Below are 21,658 nucleotides of genomic sequence, written 5' to 3'. Positions count from 1 at the left end.
TCAGTTAAGAAATGGTGATCTGATGCAGACACAGAGCGTGTGCTTCTTGATCATGTTTGTACTGATAATCAGTCCATAGAAGTTTCTACTTGGGTTAAGAAAAGTAGAAAAAAAATCATTAATTATTTGCTAAAAATGACAGAAGAAAAAGAACCATTGCTTAAGTTCACATAGGATGGGAATTAATAAGAGAGAGACAGAGACATAATTCAAGAATGATTTTAGAGAAGAATGTTGGAGAAATGATATGACTTACCAAACTCATGTTTTTTTCCAAGATCATATTTTCTTCCATCTGATGTGTGTTCGTGAAGACATCCACATCATGCAAAGACAGTCTCCTGGAAACACACCCCCTAAGCCTGACATATATTACTTCCTGAAATTGTCCCATGGGTTAATTCACTTGATTTTTGTTTTGAACAGAATGAGAATGCTAAATGTAATTATCTTGGACATATCTTCAGAATTTCTCTGTTAAAAATGATACCATCTGCTACATTTATGTAAAATTAGAGAGATATTCTTATTAATTACCTCAGAATAGGCAACATAATCTATTTCTCAAAGTTATTCACCTGACCAATGAGGACAAAGGATAATTTTTCTGCTATCCTAATATTACTTCATTTATATCATCAAAGTGAATAAAATTGTTTTATAGTATAAGAAGCCATGTGCTGCACAGTGTGAGATATGAGCAGAACAAAAGCCATGTTCTGAAGCATGTTCCCTAATGCCTGGCAAGGATGTGTAAAATTGGCAGGAAATTTTATTCACTTGGTTGAATATTTCAGTCTTACATGTGACTGTTAGTGATATTATCAAGTATGTATCAGGAGTCAAATTATTAAAACATATTATGTTATTAAAATTTAAAATATTTTACTGGTTTTATATGTATACATGTGAGTTGTAGTATATACATGGAAGGTAGGGAACCACTTTGTGAAATACATTCTTTCCTTCCATCTCAATGAGTTGAACTCAATCTTCCAGAACTGCACAACACACCTTCTTATCCTATGAGCCATTTGACCACAACCTCTCCTATCAGATTTAAAGAAAAAATGACATAAATGTATAGTTCCAATGTATTTGCTTCAATATTACATTTAAAATAACACTACATTAATACAAATAATTATATAAATACAAATAATAATAATAATAGTACAAAACAATAAATAAGGAGTGAGTGATAGTTAAATGTATAACTTAAACAGGGCATGGTGGTGCACGCCTTTAATCCTAGCACTTGGGAGGCCGAGGCAGGCAGATTTCTGAGTTCAAGGCCAGCCTGGTCTACAAAGTGAGTTCCAGGACAGCCAGGACTACACAGAGAAACCTTGTCTCGAAAAACCCAAAAAAAGAAAAAAGAAAAAAAAAGTATAACTTAAGAAACCAACCAAATAGAAACAAAGAATAATACAAAGAATAAACAAAACCAAAAACTGGTTCTTTGAGAGAGTCAACAAGATAGAAAAAACCCTAGCTAAACTAACTAAAGGGCCCAGAGGCAGTATCAAAATTATCAAAATCAGAATTGAAAAGGAAGACATAACAACAGAAACAGAGGAAATTCAAAACAATCATTGAATCCTACTATAAAAGTCTATACTCAACAAAACTGGAAAATCGAGATAAAATGGATGGTTTTCTACACAAATACCACATACCAAAGTTAAATCAAAAGCAGATAATCTAAACAGGCCCATATTATACAAGGAAATAGAAGTCACTAAAAACCTCCAAACAAAAAAAAGCCTAGGGCTAGATGGATTTACTGCAGAATTCTACTAGACCTTCAAAGAAGACCTGATACTAATTTTCCTCAAACGATTTCATAAAGTAGAAACAGAAGGAACACTACCTATCTCATTTTATGAAACCACAATTATTCTGATACCTAAACCACACAAGGACCCAACCAAAAAAGAGAGCTTCAGACCAATCTAGCTTATGAATAAGGATGCAAAAATACTCAATAAAATTCTTGCAAACTGAATCCAAGAACACATCAAAATGATGATTCTCCATGATCAAGTAGGCTTCATTCCAGGGATGCAAGGTTGGTTCAATGTATGAAAATTCATTAATGTAATCCACTATATAAAGAAACTCAAAGAAAAATATAACATGATCATCTTGGTAGATGCAGAAAAAGTATTTGACAAAATACAATACCCCTTCATGTTAAAACTATTGGAGAGATCAGGAATTCAAGGCCCATATTTAAACATAATAAAAGCAATTTATGTCAAACCAACAGCCAATATCAAATTAAATGGAGACATACTTGAAGCAATCCCACTAAAATCAGGGACAAAACAAATATGCCCACTTACTCCATAACAATTCACTATAGCACTCTAAGTGCTAGCAAGAACAATAGGACAACAGAAAGAATCAAGGGGGATACAAATTGGCAAAGAAGAAATACAGGTCTCACTATTAGCAGATGATATGATAGTATACATAAGTGACCCCAAAGATTCTACCAGAGAACTTCTCTAACTGGTAAACAACTTCAGCAAAGTGACTAGGTATAAAATTAAGTCAAATAAATCAGTAGCCTTCCTTTACACAAATGATAAACAGGCGGAGAAGGAAATTAGGGAAACAACTCCCTTCACAATAGCCACAAATAATATAAAATATCTTGGGTTAACTCTAACCAAATAAATGAAAGGCCTGTATGACAATGATTTCAAGTCTTTCAAGAAAGAAATTGAAGAGCTCAGAAAATGGAGTGATTTCCCAATGTTCATAGATTGGCAGAATTAACATAGTAAAAATCCCCATCCTATCAAAGGGAATCCACAGATTCAATGCAACCCCCATCAAAATCCCAACACAATTCTTCAAAGACATGGAAAGAGCAATTCTCAAATTCATCTATAAAGGCAAACAACAACAAAACAAAACAAAACAACAAAAAACCACAATATTAAAAAAAAAAAATTCCCCCCCCACGACAGGGTTTCTCTGTGTAGCCCTGGCTGTCCTGGAACTCACTTTGTAGACCAGGATGGTCTTGAACTCAGAAATCTGCCTGCCTCTGCCTCCTAAATGCTGGGATTAAAGGCATGTGCCACCACTGCCCAGCCAAAACCAATTCTTAACAATAAAAGAATGGCTGGGGGAATCACCATCCCTGACCTTAAGCTTTACTACAGCGCAATAGTGATAAAAACTACATCTTATTGGTAAAGAGACAGATACATTGATCAGTGAAATTGAATTGAAGACCCAGAAATCAAACCCCACACTTATGGGCACTTGATCTTTGACAAAGAAGCCAAATACTTACAATGGAAAAAACATAAAACCAGATACACTGAATCTAATAGAAGAGAAAGTGGGAAAGAGCCCTGAACTCATTGGCACAGAAGGAAACTTCCTAAACAGAACTCCAATGGCTCATTGTCTAAGATCAAGAAATGGGACCTCATGAAACTAGAAAGCTTCTGTAAGGCAAAGAACATAGTCAATAAGACAAATTGGCAACCTACAGATTGGGAAAAAAAAGTCTTCGTAACTCTACATTTGATAGAGGATTAATATCCAAAATATATGAAGAACTCAAGAAGCTAACCACCACAAAAACCAAACGACCCAATCAAAAAATGGGGTATAGAACTAAACCAAGAATATACAACTGAAGAATCTCAAATGGCTGCGAAAAACCTAAACAAATGTTCAAACTCCTTAGTGATCAGAGAAATGCAAACCAAAATTACACTGAAATTCCACCTTACTCCAATCAGAATGGCTAAGATCAAAACCTCAGGTGACAACACATGTTGGTGAAGATGTGGAGAAAGAGGGACACTTCTCCATTGCTGGTGGGATTGCAACCTGGTCCAACCACTCTGGAAATCAATCTGGAAGTTCCTCAGAAAATTGGAAATAGATCTACCTGAGGACCCAGCAATAGCACTCTTGGGAATATACCCATAACATGCCTTACCACACTACTGGGGCACGTGTTCCACTATGTTCATAGTGGCCTTATTTGTGATAGCCAGAAGCTGGAAACAACTTAAATGTCCCACGAAAGAAGAATGAATACAGAGGATGTGTGTGGTTCATTTACACAATAGAATACTACTCATCTCTTAAGAATGAGGACATCTTGAGTTTTGCAGGCAAATGGATGGAACTAGAACATATCATCCCGAGTGAGGTAACTCAGACCTAAAAGGACATGCATGGTATGTACTCACTAATAAGTGGATATTAGCCAAAAAAGTACAGAATACCCAAGATATAGTCCACAGAACTCAAAAAGGTCAACAAGCTAAAGGGCCCAATTAAGGATGGCTCAGTCCCACTTGGGAGGGAAATGAAAGCAATCACAAGTGGGGAGGGAGGGAGAAACTTGTTATTGAAAGTGAATGGGGATGGGGGTGGGAGAGGGGATCCTGATCTGGTATTGGGTGAGAGAAATGGACTGAAGCCCTGAAGGCCAGCAGAAAGAATGGAAACAGGCAACCTTGGGAGGTCAGAGTTTGGGGGAACCCTTCAGAATGTACCAGACACCTGGGAGATGAAAGACTCCCACGACTCAAAGGCAGGGAACTTAGATAAAATTCCTGACAGTAGAGAGAAGAAACTTATAGACCTGACCTCCAGCAGGAAGACAGGGCAGCAGGTGTTTTAGGGGGTTGCCATTCCACAGTCAAAACTGACCCATAATTGTTCCTGTCTGAAAGAACTGAACGGATGGAAATGGAGAGGAGCTTGAGGAAAAGAAGGTCCAGTGATAGGCCTAAAGTGGGAGCCAGCTCAAGGGGAGGTCCCAAGGCCTGACACTATTACTGAGGCTATGGAGTACTCATAAAAAGGACATATCATGGCCACACTCCAGAAGACCCAACAAGCAGTTGAAAGAGTCAGATGCAGATATTGGCACCAACCCATTGGCACCAAACAGAAGTTGTTGACCCCTGTGGTTGAATTAGGGAAAGGTTGGAAGAAGCTGAGGGGGAGGGTGATCCTGTAGTAGGGCCAGCAATCTCAATTAAACTGGACTTCAGAGATCTCTCAAACACTGGACCACCAACGGGGCAGCCTACACCATCTGATAGAAGCCCTCAACACAACTATAGCAGAGGACCACTGGGTTCTGTGTTCAGTCAGAAGATGCACCTAACCTTCAAGAGACTGGAGACTCCAGAGTGTTTAGAGGTCTGGTTTCGTGGAGGATGGGTGGTGTGGACATCCTCGTGGAGATGAGGCATGGGGAGAAGGTATGTGATGTGGAACAGTAGGAAGGTGGACCAGTGTTAGGTGTCTGTGTGATAAATTTTGGAGTGTAAAACAAACAAACAAACAAACAAACAAACAAACAAGAAGAGTTGATACATGTCTTCAACCACAAAGAATTATGACATGTATGCTTTAAATGTTTAAAGAAAGATATTGGGAGTGACACGGGTTCCTTTTGGTTTGAAGTTGTACCCAGAGCAGACCTGGGCGGTGACTCTGCACTGACTCCTACAGCACCTAGAGGAAATGGGACTCCCAGGTGCTCTGACATGCCCAGGATCACAGGTGAGGCCACAACATCTGCCCTAACACCTGGAGTAACTGGGACCCCCAGAATCCAGGGATGCAGGAACCCCTGCCCAGCCAGAGGCAAGGGCTTCTTCTGGTCTGAACCTGAGCCTGGAGCAGACCTAGGGTGCTGGCTCTGCACCCACTCCTACAACACGCAGAGGGAGCCTGACTACCAGGTGCTCTGAAACTCCTAGGATCACAGGATCACAGAGGAAACTCCCAGGATCTAGGAACACAGGAACCCATGCCCAGTTAGAGACACAGGTTTCGTCCAGCTTGTATCTGTGCCAGGAGCAGACCCAGAACTCTGGGTCCCCACCCACTCCTGCAACAGGCAGAGAAAGCTTGGCTACCAGGACCTCTGATACAACAGGATCTCAGAAGCTTTCACACCAGGATTTCAGGATCCCAGATGCAGCTTGACTCCTAGGAGCTCTGACAAACCCAGGATCTCAGGACCACAGGATCACAGAGAGAGCTAGACTACGAGAAGTTCTGACACAACCAGAATCACAGACTCCAGTCAGTGACAGGAAGAACAGTTAGAACTAGAGATAACCAGATGCTTGCAAATTTCATGAAGCCATTGTTTTAATAACTGAATAGTACTCAATTGAGTAAATGTAAATTTTCTGTATCCATTTCTCTGTTGAAAGACATCAGAGCCAGACAAATACCTAGGGAGCTGAAGGGGAATGAAGCCCCATAGAAGGAACATCAATATGAACTAACCAGTACCCCCAGAGTTCCTTGGAACTGTACCACCAATCAAAGAAAACACATGGTGGAACTCATGGCTCTAGCTATGTATGTAGCAGAGGATGGCCTAGTCCATCATCAATGGGAGGAGAGGCCCTTGGTCCTGTGAAGGCTCTATGCCCCAGTATAGGGGAATGCCAGGACCAGGAATGGGGGTGGGTGGGTTGGGGAGCAGGGGTAGGGGGTAGTGGATAGGGGATTTTTGGGGGGGAAATAAGAAAAGGGATGACATTTGAAATGTAAATAAAGAAAATATCTTGATCTTCGGTGTGATCTCGGCAGAGGGCCCTAAGGTCCCCAGAGGACTCTCCATGCTGCAGGCACCCTAGCACAACCAGGTCCTTGAGATCACTGGTGAGTGGAATGCAACATTAGTTCCAAAACCCCAGAGAGTCTTGTGATAGCAGGAACAGGGACAAAGGACGGCTGCCTGGCCAGTGGTTGGGGTTCATTCTTGTTGGCACCACTGCTGTGCCATCTTCAGAGTGATATTGACTGCCACAGACCCTCTTGGTCCCTTGTCTACGTAGAACGGGTCTCTAGTTGCAGGTGGACAAGGAGTTGGTGAATGAATGACAGACAGATCAACAGGAGAGGTTATGTAGAATCTGAATGTATTGTCACAAAGTGAACACCAGTCTTATATAATACAGAAAATAAAGGGGGTAGGATGTCACAGCAGGCAAAGTACATTGAAGTTACCTAACACAAAACAAAGGAATGACTTCAAAAGGACTTACAGGAACCTGGTAATATTTACAGTAAAGATAAAACCTCCCTGCCTAGGGTCAGCTAATGATAGCTAAGGATTTCACACCCTAGTCACAATTTGTGCTACTCCTTTGAGCCTTGTGAAAGCTAGCACCAGGGGGTTCTGCTCTAGCAGACCTTCTCATGAATAATGTAATACCACAAACCCCCTATTTCCTAGGCCCTGATAAATTCCTGTATGAGTGTAACTTGGCTGTCCTTTTAAGTATCTGTGGAGAATCTCCACTTGTCAGAAGAATTCACCAACTTGCTTCTAATATGCAATGTAGCCTGCTATATCTGGCTGTAGTGAAGATTCCTGTCTAACTGGGATTCCATAACTCTTACATGGTAAACCCACCTATTAACTAGGCCATTGTGTATTCCCTTGTTTGGGTAAGACTGGCTACTGTCCTAAGTAATCACTCTATTCTAGCTCCATTCTTTGTAATGCCTAATTAGTTTCACTGTCTCTACTAGAAGTAAATTTGAATGTTATTGAATAGATAACCTTCTCACTGAATTCCTACTGAATTCCAAGTTTGTTGGCTTCAAGTATTTTCTTGGATGTTGGAACACTGTCAGAATTCAATCTTTAAAGGCACTTATAATAAAATAATACTAAAAGAGAGCACATGGATCCATACACCAGACTAACGCGGGGATAACGTATGAGTATACGGGTTATGAGAATGCCAAGGTTCCAGGAGGTTAAGTTTCTCTGAAACTCTTTGCCTCATGAGGGCTTCCAGACCCTGTCAAGCAGACTACACTGGAGTGTGTGTAGCAGGTTCCCAGAGGACTCTCCATGTTGCAGGCACCCTAGCACAGCCAGGTCCTTGAAATCACTGGTAAGTGGAATGCAACATCAGTTCCAAAAAATCCAGAGGGTCTTGTGCTAGCAGCAACAGGGTCAAAGGACAAAGGTAGGCCCTAGCACACCCAAAATCTTGTGATCACTGAGACTAGTCAACTCAGGAGAGCACATAGGCTGCAGAAGCAACAGAGCTTCTTGGACAGGGTACCTTAGGGCCTTCAGCCTCAGCTAGGAGACAGAGTTGAGATCCAGAGCCCTGAACACCTTCCCTGCCAGAGGAGAGTCGACGTCCAGGGAGGTCTCTGATCCCAGGAATCAGGAGGTGGATCCTAGGTCCAGACTTCTGTGCACATTTCCTGCAAGAGGAGAGATTGCCTGCAGAGAGTGTTCTGACCAGTGAGACACAGGAGAGAGATGGTCTAAAGAGGCTAAAGAATCACAGGAGGAACAAGCTCCAGCCAGAGACAGATAGAACATCTAACACCAGAGATTACCAGATGGCAAAAGGCAAATGAAAGAATCTTACTAACAGAAACCAGGACCACTGGATATCATCAGAACCCAGTACACTCACCACAACGAGTCCTGAATATCCCAACACACCCGAAAAGCAAGATTCGGCTCTAAAATCATATCTCATGATGCTGGTAGCACCAGAAAAGAAATTCCTCCCGACACATAATATTCAGAACAACAAATGCACTAAATAAAGGTGGAATATTAAAAGCAGTAAGGGAAAAAAGGTCAAGTAACATATAAAAGCAGATCTATTAGAATTACACCAGACTTCTCACCAGAGACTGAAAACGAGAAGATCCTGGACAGATGTTATACAGACACTAAGAGAATGCAAATGCCAGCCCAGGCTACAATACCCAGCAGAAGTCTCAATTACCATAGATGGAGAAACCAAAGTATTCCATGTCAAAACCAAATTCACACATTATCTTTCCACAAATCCAGCCCTACAGAGGATAATAATGGGAAAACACCACCACAAAATGAAAACTACGCCCTAGAAAAAGCAAGAAAGTAATTCTTCAACAAATCTAAAAAAAGACAGCTGCAAGAACAGAATCCCAAATCTAACAACAAAAATAACATGAAGCAACAATAGTTTTCCTTAATATCTCTTAATATCAGTGAACTCAATTCCCAAATAAAAAGACATAGACTAACAGACTGGCTACATAAACAGGCTGCAACTTTTTGCTGCTTACAGGAAACCTACCTCAGGGAAAAGGTAAAATCTTCCAAGAGGAACTCTATATTCTGAATATCTATGCTCCAAATGCAAGGGCATCTACATTCATTAAAAAAACTATAATAAAGCTCAAAGCACATATCGCCCCTCACACAATAATAGTGGGAGACTTCAACACCCCACTTTCATTAATAGATAGATCCTGGAAATAGAAACTAAGAGAGACACATTGAAACTAACAAAAGTTATGAAAGAAATGGATTTAACAGAACATATCCTAAAACAAAAGGATATACCTTCTTCTCAGCACCTCATGCCACCTTCTTCAAAATCGACCATATAAGTGGTCACAAAACAGGCCTCAACAGATACAAAAATATTGAAATTATCCAATGCATCCTATCAGATCATCATGGACTAAGGCTGATCTTCAATAGGAAAATAATTAATAGAAGAGAACAATCACATGGAAGCTGAAGAACACTCTACTCAATGACAGCTTGGTCAAGGAAGTAATAAAATAAGAAATTAAAGACTTTTTAGAGTTTAATGAAAATGAAGGCACAACATATCCAAACTTATGGGACACAGTAAAAGCATTCTTAAGAGGAAAACTCATAACACTGAGCACCTCCAAAAAGAAATTAGAGAGAGAATACACTAGCAGCTTGACAGCACACCTAAAAGCTTTAGAACAAAAGGAAGCAAACTCACCCAAGAGGAGTAGACAGCAGGAAATAATCAAACTCAGGGCTGAAATCAACCAAGTGGAAACAAAAAGAACTATACAAAGAATCAACAAAACCAGGAGCTGCTTCTTTGAGAAAATCAACAAGACAGATAAACCCAGACTAACTGGAGGGCATAGGGACAGTACCCTAATTATCAGAATCAGAAATGAAAAGGGAAACATAACAACAGAACCTGAGGAAATCCAAAACACCATAAGATCCTACTACAAAAGGCTATCCTCAACAAAAAAGAAAAACCTGGATGAAATGGACAAATTTCTAAATAGATACCAGGTACCAAAGTTAAATCAGTATCAGATTAATGACCTAAACAGTCTCATATCCCCTGAAGAATTGAAACAAAAAAGCTGGAGTAGCCATTCTAATATCGAATAAAATCGACTTCCAACCCAAAGTTATCAAAAAAGACAAGGAGGGGCACTTCATACTCATCAAAGGTAAAAATGGAAGCAGTCATTAATAGTCTCCCAACAAAAAAAAACCCCAGGACCAGATGGGTTTAGTGTATCGTTCTATCAGACCTTCAATGAAGACCTAATTGTAGTTCTCCTCAAACTATTCCACAAAATAGAATCAGAAGGTACTCTACCCAATTAATTCTATGAAGCCACACTTACTCTGTTACCTAAACCACTTAAAGACCCAACAAAGAGAACTTCAGACCAATTTCCCTTATGAATATCGATGCAAAAATACTCAATAAAATTCTCACAAAATGAATCCAAGAACACAGCAAAACATTCATCTATCATAATCAAGTAGGCTTCATTCCAGGGATGTAGGGATGGTTTAATATACGGAAATCCATCAACGTAATCCACTACATAAACTCAAAGAAAAAAACCACATGATCTTCTCATTATATGCTGAGAAAGCATTTGACAAAAATCAAACACCCATTCATGATAAAAGCCTTGGAAAGATCAGGAATTCAAGAGCCATACATAAACATAGTAAAAGCAATATACTGCAAACCGGTAGCCAACATCAAAGTAAATGGTGAGAAGCTTGAAGCAATCCCACTAAATTCAGGGACTAGACAAGGCTGCCTACTTTCTCCATAGCTATTCAATGTAGTACTCGAAGTCCTAGCCAGAGTAATTAGACAACAAAAGGAGGTCAACGGGATACAAATTGGAAAGGAAGAAGTCAAAATATCACTTTTTGCAGATGATATGATAGTATATATAAGTTACCCTAAAAATTCCAGCAGAGAACTTCTAACAGCTTCAGTGAAGTAGCTGGACATAAAATTAACTCAAACAAATCAATGGCCTTTCTCTACACAAAGGATAAACAGGCTGAGAGAGAAATTAGGGAAACAACACCCTTCTCAATAGTCAAAAATAATATAAAATACCTTGGTGTGACTCTAACTAAGAAAGTGAAAGATCTGTATGATAAGAAATTCAAGTCTCTGATGAAAGAAATTAAAGATCTCAGAAGATGGAAAGATCTCCCATGCTCATGGATTGGCAGAATCAATATAGTAAAAATGGCTATCTTGTCAAAAGCAATCTACAGATTCAATGCAATCCCCATCAAAATTCCAACTCAATTCTTCAACAAATTAGAAAGGGCAATCTGCAAATTCATCTGGAATAACAAAAAAACCTAGGATAGCAAAAGCTCTGCTCAAGGGTATAAAAAACCTCCAGTGAAATCACCATGCTTGACCTAAAGCTGTACTACAGAGCAATTGTGATAAAAACTGCATAGTAATGGTACAGTGACAGACTAGTAGATCAATGGAATAGAATTGAAGAATGGGTTCAGAAATGAACCCACACATCTATGATCACTTGATCTTTGACAAGGGAGCTAAAATCATCCAGTGGAAAAAAGACAGCATTTTCAACAAATGGTGCTGGCACAACTGTTTGTTATCATGTAGAAGAATGCGAATTGATCCATTCTATGTGGATCAAGGAACTCCACATAAAACCAGAGACACTGAAATTTATAAAGGGGAAAGCCTCGAAGATATGGGCACAAGGGAAAAGTTCCTGAATAGAACAGCAATGGGTTGTGCTGTAAAATTGAGAATTGACAAATGGGACCTCATAAAATTGCAAATCTTTTGTCAAAAGACACTGTCAACAAGACAAAAGGCCACCAAGAGATTGGTAAAAGTTCTTTACCAATCCTAAACAGATAGGGGACTAATTTTGAATATATATAAAGAACTCAAGGAGCTGGACTCCAGAAAATCAAATAACCCTATGAAAAAATGGGGTACAGAGCTAAACAAAGAATTCTCAACTGAGGAATATCGAATGGCTGAGAAGCATGTGAAGAAAATGTTCAACATCCTTAATCATCAGGGAAATGCAAATCAAAACAACACTGAGATTCTACCTCACACCAGTCAAATGGCTAAGATCAAAATTTCATGTGACAGTAGATGCTGGTGAGGATGTGGAGAAAAAGGGACACTCCCAATTGGTGGTGGGAGTGCAAGCTAGTACAACCACTCTGAAAATCAGTCTGGTGGTTCCTCAGAATATTGGACATAGTCTTACCAGAATATCCAGCATTACCTCTCTTGGGCATATACCCAGAAGATGTTCCAACTAGTAATAAGGGCACATGTGCCACTATGTTTATAGCAGTCTTATTTATAATAGCCAGAAGCTGGAAAGAACCCAGATGTCCCTCAACAGAGGAATGGATACAGAAAATGTAGTATATTTACACAATGGAGCACTACTCAGCAATTAAAAACAATGGATTTATGAAATTCTTAGGCAAATGGATGCACCTGGAGGTTGTCATCCTGAGCGAGGTAACCCAATCACAAAAGAACTCACATGATATGCATTCACTGATAAGTGAATATTAGCCCAGAAACCTAGAATATCCAAGATACAATTTGCAAAACACAAGAAAATCAAGAAGAAGGAAGACCAAATCGTGGATACTTCATTCCTCCTTAGAATAGGGAACAAAATACCCATGGAAGGAGTTACAGAGACAAAGTTTGGAGCTAAGATGAAAGGATAAACCACCCAGAGACTGCCCCACCCAGGGATCCATCCCATAATCAGCCACCAAACCCAGACACTATTACATATGCCATCAAGATTTTGCTGAAAGAACCCTGATGTAGCTNTNTCTTGTGAGGCTATGCCAGTGCCTGGCAAATACAGAAGTGGATGCTCACAGTCATCTATTGGATGGAACACAGGGCCCCCAATGGAGGAGCTAGAAAAAGTACCCAAGGAGCTGAAGGGGTCTGGAACCCTATAGGTGGACAACAATATGAACTAACCAGTACCCTACAGCTCGTGTCTCTAGCTGCATATGTTGTAGCAGATGGCCTAGTCAGCCATCATTGGGAAGAGAGGCCCCTTGGTCTTGCAAACTTTATATGCTCCAATACAGGGGAATGCCAGGGCCAAGAATTGGCTGTGAGTAGGTAGGGGAGCAGGGTGGCAGGGAGGGTATAGGGGACTTTTGGGATAGCATTTGAAATGTAAATGAAGAAAATATCTAATAAAAATTTGGAAAAATTAAAATAAAAATCTGAAAAAAAGTTCCAAACAGTTTTTTAAAACCAGTCAACTCAATTAAAACCCACTACTTCAGAATCAATAACTTTTTGAAGCCACAATAACACTTAAATATGTTTAAGACTCTAATGCAGAAACTTGGTTGATTGGAAGGCTAATTAGGCCTCCAACTTGCTCAATAGAAATTAGCAAATATTTAGGGGAGGTGGAGTAGGTGGGAGTGTGTGGGTGGGTGGAGGAACAACCTGATAGAAGCAAGGGGAGGGAAGATGTGATAGGGTGTTTCAGGGAAGGAGGGAAACCGGGAAAGGAGATAACATTTGAAATGTAAATTAAAAAATCCAATAAAAAAAAGAAAGAAAAAAATTTAAATATTTAGAGTCCTGAAATAGTAAGGAATCCAGGCCTCCTGATACAGTCTTCTGTTGTCCTTTCTTCCCAATCAGCGATTTGTGGATGTGTGGGATGACACTACCAGCAGCAATTGTAGCCTTGATCAGAGAATCCAAGTCTTCATCTCCATGTATAGCAAGCTGCAAGTGACGATGGGTAATGCACTTTTTCTTTTAATTTTTTTTTGATGCATTTCCTGCCAACTCAAGTACCTTTGCAGTGAGGTTCTCCGGGATGACTGTGCTATACAAGCAGCAGTTGTGCCCATATGTCCGTGGCTGGTTGTCCTAGATTTCAGTTGTCGATGAATAAGGCCCAAGCCAGTGAGGCTTGCTGCGAGAGGGAAACTGCTTTTGTATGCCTTTCTGGAGTCCTTCCCAGCTCTAACCAAGTCCCTGTGAGCACTGGGTGGTCTGGCCAGCCAACATTGTTCTTTCTATAGGGTTGTAATCCCCTTCCACTCCTTCGGGGCTTCTGCCAGCTCCCTCTTCCCTGTCCCTCCCAGATCCTGGTGCTTAGTCTGATGTTTGGCTGCACGCATGCATATCTGCATTAGTCAGTTGCTGGCAGAACCTACCAAGGAACAGCCAGGTTCCTGTCAGCAAGCACCGGTTGGTAACAGCAAAAGTGTCTGGTTTAGTGTCTAGAGACAGGATGGATACCAGGTGGGACAGTCCCTTGATGGCTTTTCCTTTGGTCTCTGCTCCATTTTTGTCCCACTGGAAAATCTAGATGAAATGGATGATTTTCTAGATAGATACCAGGTACCAAAGTTAAATCAGGATCAGATAAACCATCAATACATCCCATGACCCTATAGAAACAGTTATTAGACATCTCCCTACCAAAAAATAAAAGCCCAGGGTAGGATGGTTTTATTACAGAATTCTATCATACCTTCAAAAAAGCCTTAATACCAATACTTCTCAAACTATTCCACAAAATAGACACAGAAGGAGCTCTACCGTAGTCTATCTATCTATGAAGTCACAGTTACACTGATACCTAAACCACAAAAAGATCCAACAAAGAAAGAGAACGTCATCAATTTCCCTTATGAATATTGATGCAAAAATATTCAATAAAATTCTCACAAACCAAATCCAAGAACACATCAAAACAATATATATATGTATCATTCGTTATGGTGTATGATTATACAGATTCCTTAGAGTGTGACCCAGGGGAATCTCTGCATCTATATCATTTTCTCGTCCTTTTTCTTGTGTTAATTTCCTTCTGTTTGTTTGTTCTGTCCTATTTCAATTTGTTTATGTTTGTTTTATCGTATTGTTTTTATTTTATTTTATCTGTTTACATTTCAAATGTTATTCCCTTTCTTGGTTCCCCCTCCAGAAACCCCTTATCCCACCCTCCCTCTCCCTGCTTCTATGAGGGTGCTCCCCCACCCACACACCACTCCCAACTCACTGCCCTGGCATTCTCCTACACTGGGGCATCAAGCCTTCACAGGACCAAGGGCCTCTCCTCCCATTGATACTGAAAGATCCTGGCAGAATGTAAAAGGACACAGAAGCCCTGAAATTGGCAAGATAGACATCAGTGTTAGCAGAACTAGCTTCACTGATTTAGAAAAATAGAGGTGCACAATGCTCTGGCCACTCCTTGAACCTGTGTGTCTGCCAATGTTCTGACCAGGTGTGTGCCCATTGCTGCACCTTCATTAGACTCTTTCCTTGTACCCCTCCCATACCCATTTCTTGAGAATAGACATTGTTTAGATCTGGAAATCCCCTACTCTCCCCCTTCTCCTTCCCCCCCTGAGGACCTATAAAAAGTGGGACCTCTTTCCCCTCGAGGTTGACTCCTCTATCCCTGAGGGGATATGAGCTGTCCCCAGAGCTCTGGCTTTCTCCGAATAAATCCTCATGTGGTTTGCAACAAGCTCGGTCTGTCGTGAGTTCTTCGGTGTCTGCTATTGTCCTGAGGCCTGAGCGAGGGGTTCCTTTCGGAGTCTTTCAATACCAGATAAGGCCATCCTCTGCTACATATGCAACTGGAGCCATGGGTCCCTCCATGTGTACTCTTTGGTTGGTGGTTTAGTCCATGGAGCTCTGGGGGTACTGGTTGGTTGATATTGTTGTTCTTCTTATGGGGTTGCAATCCTTTCAGCTCCTTCAGTCCTTTCCTAACTCCTTTATTGGGGTCCTTGTCCTCAATCCCGTGGTTGGATGAGAGCATCTGCATCTGTATTTGTCAGGCTCTGGTAGAGCCTCTCAGGAGACAGCTGCATCAGGCTCTTGTCAGTAAGTACTTCTTGGCATCACCAACAGTGTCTGGGTTTGGTGTCTACAGATGGGATGGATCCCCAGGTGAAGCAGTCTCTGGATGGCCTTCCCTCCAGTCTCTGCTCCACACTTTGTTCCCGTATGTCCTTTTATTTTATGGTTTCTCTTTTTCTATTAATTAATTAATTAACACTCCTTATTTTATCCCCCCCCCCCCATTTACCCTCCTACTGCTCCACATCCCATTCCTCTTCCCCACTCACATATCTCCATGAGGATGTCCTCACCCTCCCACCCCACCTGACCACTAAATTCTCTGGGGCCTCCAGTCTCTTGAGAGTTAGGTGCATTGTTGTAAGCCGGCCCTTGGCCTACATGAACTGGATACACCTGGGAAGCAGGCTGGGGCTGAAAGAGACTTAGATGGCAAGAAAGATAAAGGAGCCAAGACAAACGCCTGATCAAGGGCCGCGAGTTTATTAAGAGACTGTGCTTATAAGGGGGAAGCTCCCCTCCCCGCCAGTCCACTCTTGGTGCCAGGCTGGTTTCTTATTCAGGAATGTCTCAGGAAGACAGGTTCAGCCTCTCCACAGGTAGCAGAAGAGCAGGGCAGTTGTCACTTCAAAAGAAGCCAGCCAAGTGGAAAAGCTGCAGGTGGCTCCACCTCAGTGGCCGACATGGTCTTTACCAGGCCACTTCAGGCTGGGGGAGGCTACAGTGTATCATCTCTGAATGAACATAGACCTAGCTATCCTCTACTGTATGTGTATTTGGGGTCTCATATCAGCTGGTGTATGCTGCCTGTTTGGTGGTCCAGTGTTTGAGAGATTTGGGGGTCCAGATTAATTGTTACTGCTGGTCCTTCTAGAGGATCACCCTTCTCCTCAGCTTCTTTCAGCCTTCCCTAATTCAACAACAGGGATCAGCTGCTTCTATCCATTGGCTGAGTGCAAATATCTGCATCTGACTCTTTCAGCTGCTTGTTGGGACTTTTAGAGGGCAGTCATGCTAGGTCCCTTTTTGTGAGTGCTCCATAGCCTCAGTAATAGTTGGGACGTCCCCTTGAGCTGGATCCCACTTTGGGTCTGTCACTGAACCTTCTTTTCCTCAGGCTCCCCTCCATTTCCATCCCTGTAATTCTTTCAGACAGGAACAATTATGGGTCAGAGGTGTGACTGTAGGATGGCAACCCCGTCTTCGTGCTAGAGGTGGGCTTTATAAGTTCCCTCTCTCTACTGTCAGGCATTTCATCTAAAGTCCTTTGAGTCCTGAGAGTCTCTCACCTCACATGTCTCTAGTGCTTCCTGGAGCCCCCCACCCCCCAACTTCCTATCTTCTGAGGTTGCCTGTTTTCATTTCTTCTGCTGGTTTATCCAGCATTGGTGGTTCAGTGGTAGAATTCTTGCTTGCCGTATGTCCTTTAGATAGGAACAATTCTGGGTTAAAATTTTTGATATGAGTACCATCCCTCAACTGGATGCCTTGCCAAACCTCTGGATGTGGTCTCTACAGATTTTCTTTCCCTTTGGTGGGTTTTCTAGCTAACGTCATCCCTGCTGCTTCCTGGGAGTCTCTTGCTTTCCCAGCATCAGGGACTTTCTGGTGGCTACACCCAGTTCTCCATCCCACATTGCCACACAGCTCTGTACAATTTCCTGACCCTCTGTATATCACCCCAATCTCCTTCCATACCTGATCCTGTCCCCCTTTCCCCTCCTCCTCCTCACTTTATCCTTAGTCCCTCCAATCCTCTACCTCCTGTGAGTATGTTGTTCTTCCTTCTAAGAAGGACCGAAGCATCCACAATTTGCTCTTCCTTCTTCTTGAGCTTCATATGATCTGTGAGATGTATCGTGCATATTCTGAGATTTTTGCCTAATATCCGCTTATCAGTGAGTACATACCATGTGTGCGTTACCTCACTTTTGTGACTGGGTAACTTCACACAGAATGAAATTTTCTAGTACCATCCATTTCCTTGCAAATTTCATGAAGTCATTGTTTTTAATTGCTAATACTCTACTGTATAAATGTACCATATTTTCTGTATCCATTCCCCTGTTGAGGGATATCTGGTTGTTTTCAGCTTCTGGCTATTATAAATAAGGCTGCTATGAACATAGTGGAGCAAGTGTCCTTGCTATATGTTGATACATTTTTTGATTATATGCCCAGGAGTGGTACAGCTGGGTCCTCAGATAGTACTATGTCCAATTTTCTGAGGAACTGCCAGACTGATTTCCAGAGTTGTTGTACCAGCTTTCAATCCCAGCAACAATGGAGGAGAGTTACTGTCTCTCCACATCCTCACCAGCATCTACTGTCATCTGAGTTTTTGATCTTAGCCATTCTGACTGNTGTGAGGTGGCATCTCAGGCTTGTTTTGATTTGTATTTCTCTATGACTAAGGATGTTGGACATTTCTTTAGATGTGTCTCAACCATTCGATATTCCTCAGTTGAGAATTCTTTGTTTAGCTACGTATGCCATTTTTAGTAGGGTTATTTGGTTCTCGGGAGTCTAACTTCTTGAGTTCTTTGTGTATATTAGCCCTCTATCAGATGTACAGTTGGTAAAGATATTTTCCCAATCTGTTGGTTGCAATTGCTGATGTCCTGTCCTTTGCCTTACAGAGGCTTTGCAATTTTATGAGGTTCTATTTTTCAATTCTTGATCTTAGATCATAAGTCACTGGTGTTCTGTTCAGGAAATTTTCCCCTATGCTCATGTATTCAAGGGTCTTCCCCACTTTCTCTTCTGTTATATTCAGTATATCTGGTTTTATGTGGAGGTCCTTGATCCACTTGTATACAAGGAGATAAGAGTGGATCGATTTGCATCCTTCTACATGCTAACTGCTAGTTGAACCAACACCGTTTGTTGAAAATGCTGTCTTCCTCCCCGGACCCCTGCCCTGGAGGGTTTTAGCTCTTTTGTCAAAGATCAAGTGACCATAGGTGTGTGGGTCCATTTCTGGGTCTTCAATTTTATTCCATTGATCTACCTACCTGTCACTGTACCAATACCATGCAGTTTTTAATCACTATTGCTCTGAGGTCAGGGATGGTGATTCCCCTAGATGTTCTTTTACTGCAAAGCATAATTTTAACTACCCTGAGTTTTTTGTTATTCCTCTTCCTATCTTTCTGAAGAATTGAGATGAAATTTTGATGGTGATTACATTGAATCTGTAGATTGTTTTCGGCATAATGGTCATTTAAGCTATATTAATTCTGCCAATCCATGAGCATGGGAGATCTTTCCATCTTCTGATGTCTTCTTCAATTTCTTTCTTCAGAGACTTGAGGTTCTTGTTATACAGATCTTTCACTTGCTTGGTTAAAGTCTCACAAAGATATTTTATATTATTTGTAACTATTGTGAATGGTGTCAATTCTCTAATTTCTTTCTCAGCCCATTTATCCTTTGAGTAGAGGAAGGCTACTGATTTGTTTGAGTTAATTTTGTATTCAGCCACTTTGCTGAAGTTGTTTATCAGCTGTAGAAGTTCTCTGGTAGAACATTTCTGGGTCTCAAGTGTATACTATCCTATCATCTGCAAATAGTGATATTTTGACTTCTTCCTTTCCAATTTGCATCCCTTTGACCTCTTTTTGTTTTCCAATTGTTCTGGCTATGACTTCTCATACTATACTGACTAGGTAGGGGCAGCCTTGCTTAGTTCCTTATTTTAGTGGGATTGCTTTAAGTTTCTCTCCATTTAGTTTGATGTTGGCTACTGGTTTGCTGTATATTGCTTTTACTATGTTTAGGTACGGGCCTTGAATTCCTGATCTTTCCAAGTCTTTTAACATGTGTTAAAATTAGTCATATGCCTTTTCAACATGTAATAAGGTGATCATGTGATTTTTTTCCTTTGAGTTTGTTTATATAGTGAATTATGCTGATGGATTTCCTTATACTGAACCTTCCCTGCATCTCTGGGGTGAAACCTGCTTGAACATGTTGAATGATCATTCTGAGATGTTCTTGAATTCAGTTTGCAATAATTTTCTTGAATATTTTTGCATTGATATTCACAAGGGAAATTTGTCTGAGTTGTTTTTATTTGTTGGGTCTTTGTGCGGTTTATGTATAAGTGTAACTGTGGCCTCATAGAACAAATTAGGTAGTGTTCCTTCTATTTTGTGAAATAGTTTGAAGAATATTGGTATTAGGTCTTATTTGAAGTTTGCTAGAATTCTGCACTAAAACTATCTGGCCCTGGACTTTTTCTGGTTGGGAGATGGGTTTTTTTGTTTGTTTGTTTGTTTGTTCATTTTTTGTTTTTTGTTTTTTGTTTTTGTTTTTTGAGATAGGGTTTCTTTGTGTAGCCCTGGCTGTTCTGGAACTCACTTTGTAAACCAGGCTGGCCTTGAACTCAGAAATCCACCTGCCTCTGCCTCCCAAGTGCTGGGATTAAAGGCTGGCTGGTTGGTAGACTTTTAATGACTGCTTTTATTTTTTTAGAGATTATGGGACTGTTCAGATGGTTTATTTGATTCTGATTTAACTTTGGCACCTGATATCTGTCTAATAAAGCACCCATTCCATCCAGATTTTCCAGTTTTGTTGAGTATAGGGTTTTGTAGTAGGATCTGATTTTTTTTTCCCTTGGTTTCTCTTGATGTTTCCCTTATCATTTCTGATTTTGTTAATTTGGAAACTGTCTCTGTTCCCTCTTGTTAGTCTAGTTAAGGGTTTATTATCTTGCTGATTTTCTTAAAGAATCAGCTCCTGGTTTTCTTGGTTATTTCTATAGTTCTCTTTGTTTCTACTTGGTTATTTTTTAATTCATTTTATTATCTCTTGATTTTACCTCCTTGTCTTCTAATGAGAAATAGAATACATATGATTCCAGATGGGAGGGGAGTTGGGAGGAAAGGGGAGGAGTAGAGATAGGGAAACCTTTGTATGAAAAAAAAAACATTTTCAATAACTCGAAGGCACGAAAGAAACATGGAGTCTTATTCTGTTCTACTACTCCTGAGAATAAGGCGTGTCCTTAAGCATGGTTGATATGTCCAGTGTCATTCCCTTGATGAAAATGATTTTGCATCTCTCAGTAGGTATTGATTGCAAGTAGATTCTTGCATAAGGGTGAGCTTTATGCTCAATTTTTCTTTTCAGAATTAGGATTTTTTTCTGCTTTGTGTTTGTGTTGGTCTTATGAATAATGCCACAGTTTCGCTGATTTTATATGTGCATCTTTTCTGTCTGGAAAATACTATTGTGGTCATTTACCACCTCTGGCTATTACTATATTTCAGCAGAATCTCCTCTTCAGAATAGCTTCACTGATTTATGTTATAGATATGTTATTAGGAATCATTTTACTGTTCCATTCATTTAGTGATATAATAGTAATAGGTTTTTCCTAGGCCTATGACCTATAAAGTGTCAGCTTCTTGTCTTCATGAACAGCGTCAGGCATGAGATCCATTTCATTTGTTATATTTAGTTACTTTTCGGGGTACGGGTAGAATTTCCTATATCAGACTCTTTTTACACTAATTTTATCCATTCATATTCCTGCTCCAATTTCTGCTGTGTCTTCTCCAACTCTGAGTCTAATTCATGATCACTTCATCTTTAGTTATAAGACTGCTCTTTCATACTTCATCAACTTTATTTTTACTCTCCTGAGCAACCACTCC

General features: G+C 40.6%; 1 pseudogene; it reads right to left on the bottom strand.

Moving 5' to 3' along the window:
• On the bottom strand, window positions 1–16,274 carry LOC110306857 (annotated as a pseudogene).
• Window positions 16,275–21,658: the final 5,384 nt, after the last annotated feature.

Source organism: Mus caroli, chromosome 2 (genome assembly GCF_900094665.2).
Source record: "Mus caroli chromosome 2, CAROLI_EIJ_v1.1, whole genome shotgun sequence".
Classification (NCBI taxonomy): domain Eukaryota; kingdom Metazoa; phylum Chordata; class Mammalia; order Rodentia; family Muridae; genus Mus; species Mus caroli.
This window is presented reverse-complemented; position numbering and strand designations above follow the sequence as displayed.